General features: G+C 49.8%; 1 long non-coding RNA gene across 8 annotated transcripts in view; it reads right to left on the minus strand.

Moving 5' to 3' along the window:
- LOC148392884 (uncharacterized) overlaps positions 1–4,860 on the minus strand; it is a 6,308-nt gene extending 1,448 nt beyond the window's left edge. Inside the window, exons 1-7 of one of the 8 annotated variants that reach the window (XR_015860514.1) lie at positions 4,763–4,860; positions 4,592–4,649; positions 3,652–4,511; positions 2,274–3,551; positions 997–2,208; positions 822–926; positions 100–169 (exon numbers count right to left, since the gene is read on the minus strand). This is a non-coding gene — a long non-coding RNA (uncharacterized LOC148392884). The other 7 variants (XR_015860519.1, XR_015860517.1, XR_015860516.1 and 4 more) reach the window with 7 other exon arrangements.

Consider the following 4,860-nt stretch of genomic DNA (forward strand, 5'->3'; position numbering starts at 1 on the left):
AAGAATTCAATGCTTATAATTTCTTTCTTTGTTGTAAAGTGCTTTGAGCTGCATTTCTTGTATGAAAGGTGCTCTACAAATAAAGTTTTTTATTATTACCCTCTGGTCTCGCGGTCCTGTCCAGTCCCTCTCTGTGCAGGCACTCATCAGATCCAGTGCCCCAGCAATCCTGAAAGGCAGACATATTGTGGTGGTTTTAGCAAGGGGAAAAATTCCACTAGCACCCCCCCCAACCTAGACTAAGGTAAATTTGAATCAGGTAACTAGCGGCACGCACGGGCTGGCGCATGTCTCATACGGCCCTCCCGCATTGGAGCCATCCGGGTTATGAAATGTTTAACCCCTTACAAAAAGGGAGGGAGGGAGGGAGGGAGGGAGGGAGAGAGCGAGAGGAGATAAGAAGAGGCTTTGGTGCGCACTTAAGCGCAACCGGCCAGTTCCCCCTGAGTAGAGCTGGCTTGGCCCCGAGTGGGAAAAAAAGAGGAAAACGTGACGTCACGGAGAGCGTCACGGAGAATCTCCTTGTCCTCGACACCGTCGACGACACTGGGACCCAGTCTGGCAGACATTATACCCTGGTATTCCACAAAGGGCAAGGTATAGCCACGTTCCATCCTGAGTGCACCAGGCCATGCAGGTACTGCCGGGCACGTTGGAGAAAGAGAGCGAGAGAGAGAGAGGGGGGGGGGAGGCAGGGGCTGTCTACTTTGCCAATTCGTATCTAGAGGGTCACAGCAATCCAAATGCCCGTGCGTGCTACAAGTTACCCTATTCAAACAGACAGGGGTAGGGAAAGCACAAAAGAAAAAACAAAGTCATACTCCCCCGGAACGCTGGCTGCATCTGCACCCATCAGTCTAGTGTGGGCCGCTCGTCACGGGCCAAGGTCCGGGTCTGCTCCGGCCGGTGTTGGACTCGTCTTTCGCCTCGCACAAGTGCAAAAAGACAAACGGCACTCAGTTGCATGCGGTTCACTTCTGTCAACGTACTCATTACCTGCCCCCTCCCTGGTCTTGTGGGTGCAGCCCAGTCCCTCTCGGTGCAGGCTGGCGCTCGCCCCATCCGCTGCCAGCTGAAAGGCAGAAAAATAAGGAAATCAAATTAAACCCAACAAGTGTGTACGCTACGCTTGCAGATTGGATTGCCATGTCACCGCCTCTGGCCAGCCTTGGCCAGTCATGCGTCAGGCTCCTCTTCAACACTTGGCGACTGCTTTCTTTGGGTGATTCCTTCCTTTGCATCCCGCTCACCAATCGCGGGTCTGGTGGCCTCCGTCCACCGGCTCTTTGTTTCATACATCGTCTCTTCCACCTTGCAAGACAAGCACAAAAGTCTCGCTTGCGCTTGCCGTCGCTGCGCGGTCGCTCGCGCTTGCCGTCGCTGCGCGGTCGCTCGCGCTTGCCGTCGCTGCGCGGTCGCTCGCGCTTGCCGTCGCTGCGCGGTCGCTCGCGCTTGCCGTCGCTGCGCGGTCGCTCGCGCTTGCCGTCGCTGCGCGGTCGCTCGCGCTTGCCGTCGCTGCGCGGTCGCTTGCGCTTGCCGTCGCTGCGCGTTTGGCACTCAATGAGGGCTGCACAACATTTTGGAAAATCAATGATTATGGCAGTATTGGGCCAGACCACTGCATTGAGGCAAGTTGTGGACAATTCTTGGATGGAGGTTAACTATTTGATCGCAATGAGATCAGTTAGATTAGTTAACTAACTTACAATGACTTATCGTCTTAACTCATTACAAATAGTTAGGCAAGAAAACATGTTTCATTTGAGACATGAAAAAAAAAATTTTTTGCTGTCTTAAAGTGCATGTCAATAACCTAGACCACCATATGGCAGTTTTCCAATACACGTGCAGCCCTACACACACGTCACCATTGGTGTCCAAATGGCAGCCTCGGGCCAACTTGATCAACACGCCACACAAATGAACACAACACTGCTTTGTAGCGCTAAATATCAATGGCAACATTTCGTGATTGATTTAATGAATTTGTGTCAAAGAATGCTCAATTTGTTTCAGTATGCAGCCCTCAAACAGACATTTGGACACCGCTGGTGTGAATTAGAAAAAAAAAAATCCATTTCACATGTTGAAGCTACGCAGGTCGACGCCTCCAGGGAAGCGGGTCTCCCTCACAACTCTGCTACTTCAGAGTGATGCCACAGTGGTCCGTCCATCTCTGATCAGATGCTGTCGCGTCCCGGTCGCCATCTGCAGAAACAGAAACAAAAGTTAGACACTCAAAGAGCACCCCAAGTTGTAGGTCACTTGCTTACTTGATCACAGCGGCTAGCCACTCTTGGTTACCGTCGCCGGGTCGGGCCGGGTCGGATCGGGCCGTGCACTCCCCCCCTTTTGCGTCTGGCCTGCAAAAGGCAGAACATGCAATGAGTTGGGCGCTGCTCGCATCATTATGTCTTCCTCGTGGACGAGCTCGCCCAAACGCCGCCTCCTACACCTAGAGAACAAAGGACACACAGCTTAGATCAAGCACGACAGTGGTAGGTTAGGAAAAGACAAAATCTGACTGTCTCGCTCCAACACCTAGGGGAGAACAAAGAACGCAAGTCCCACAGTGGTAGGTTAGGGTTAGATTAAGTACAACAGTGGTAGGTGAGAAAAGGACAAAATGTCACAAGTCATGTTGCAAAATTGGACATTAGGAACCGGCTCGCTCCAACGCCGCCCCCTACACTGACGGGGGAGAACAAAGAACGCAGCAAGTACGACAGTGGCAGGTTACAAAAAGACACAAAATGGTACAAGTCATATGGCAAAATTGGACATTTGGCTCCACGTCAAAGTTTCGTTTGGTGTCCTCCCCCATGTGAGCCGTCAATGGCAACCAAGCGCAAGACAACGCTGGATCCAGACAAGCTAAAAGCACAGCACACCTCTTAAGCAAGACCAACCATCAGAGCCCCAAACACTGTCCAGCCCTGCAACCTTTCCGTCGTGCACCCATAACCAAAGGCAACCACACTGCCCCCTCCTGGGCACATGATCGGCACCCATAACCAAAGGCAACCACACTGCCCCTTCCTGGGCACATGATCCGCACACGACGACTTTTGCAGCGCATTGCTTGATTCTTGACTTGATATGGCATTGTTCCTTTGGATATGGCATTGTTCCTTTGGATATGGCATTGTTCCTTTGGATATGGCATTGCTCCTTTGGATAGGCCATGGCTCCTTTGGATAGGCCATGGCTCCTTTGGATAGGCCATTGCGCCTTTGGATAGGCCATCGCGCCTTTGGATAGGCCATCGCGCCTTTGGATAGGCCATCGCGCCTTTGGATAGGCCATGGCTCCTTTGGATAGGCCATGGCTCCTTTGGATAGGCCATGGCTCCTTTGGATAGGCCATGGCTCCTTTGGATAGGCCATGGCTCCTTTGGATAGGCCATCGCTCCTTTGGATAGGCCATGGCTCCTTTGGATAGGCCATCGCTCCTTTGGATAGGCCATCGCTCCTTTGGATAGGCCATTGCGCCTTTGGATAGGCCATTGTGCCTTTTCATATGGAATTATCCCATTCGGCTCCTCTTGCAGCCTACAAAAACACAGACAGCCATTAACTGTTTGCTGGGAAGCTAAAACTCGACAACCATTGTGTGTTGGGAAGCTGAAACTTGACAAAAACAGGTTTTCACCTGATTTAGGACTCCTCTTCCTCAGTGTCCTCAGCATCACTGAAAGGGCTCCTCAAGAGCCTCCTGCTTGCTTTGTATAGAAGGATGCTGGCTGGGCGGCCTTATTTAGTGCTACAAAAGACAAGCAAATGATTGCAACAAAAATAGACATTGAGTCGAGTGCCAATGGCATGATTTTTTACCAACAATTATACATACTAGGAGTTTTACATTTGAAAAAAATATTATATTGTAGTAAGTTATGATAATCGATCAAAATTATAGTTCATATTTGAATTTGATACATTCTAAGTAGAGTTTTACATTTGAAAAAATATATAATCATCACATTGTAGTAAATTATGATAATTATTCAGGATTATAATTCATATTTTAATTTCATCATTCATCAACTCCCCTCACATTGAACAGATGATCCAGGTTGGCGGCGTCCAAGACGGGAGAAAATAACCCGGGCAAATGTTTGTTGCGTAACGGAACGAGAGCGAGCGGGCGCCATCTTTGAATGGATTTGGTCCGATTTGGACACGACGTAACATATACGTTGCATTCACCAGCAGTTTGCATGACACGGAAATGGCACACGCATCATATAAAATAATAAAAAAAATGGTTAAGTTGACTAGAGTCAAACTAACATTTCCTATGGTCAGACAAACACGCGCTTATCGGCGGCGTCATTTACGAACAGTCTACACAGACGAATGAAAAAAATGCTGGCCAGCATGAAAAAAAACAACCGCGAAAGACATTTAAAATACCACCAAAACGCGCGACGACGCGACGCGACGCAAAGTGGATTGTGGCGTGCCGTGTCGTGCCGTGCCGAAACCTCAAGCACTCCCGAGACAGCGAAAATCCTGCAAGAAATAATAAATGGCAGCGTAAGAAACTGCAAACATTTGCTCACGGGCTAAATGGCCTGCGGCCTACAATTTACCTCCAGGCCCACCGTCGCGGTGGACGTGACGTTGCCGAGTCACGAGAGTACGACAATCCTGCGACAAACAAAATAAATTTTTAAAAAAAAGGCTTGTGAGAAAAAGCAACAAAGCGTGCCGTCGTGAGAAACGGCAGGAGACGGCAAACATTTGCTAGCATGCTAGCTTACGTGAGAAACCGTCCGCCGCCCCGCGCTCGGTGGCACCTGCATATGATAACTTCCCTTGAGCACACCTGTCTTCAATTTACCTAAAGCCCACAGCCGTC

Source organism: Syngnathus floridae, chromosome 9 (assembly GCF_059516105.1).
Source record: "Syngnathus floridae isolate MCC-2025c chromosome 9, RoL_Sflo_1.0, whole genome shotgun sequence".
In the NCBI taxonomy this organism is placed as follows: Eukaryota; Metazoa; Chordata; class Actinopteri; order Syngnathiformes; family Syngnathidae; genus Syngnathus; species Syngnathus floridae.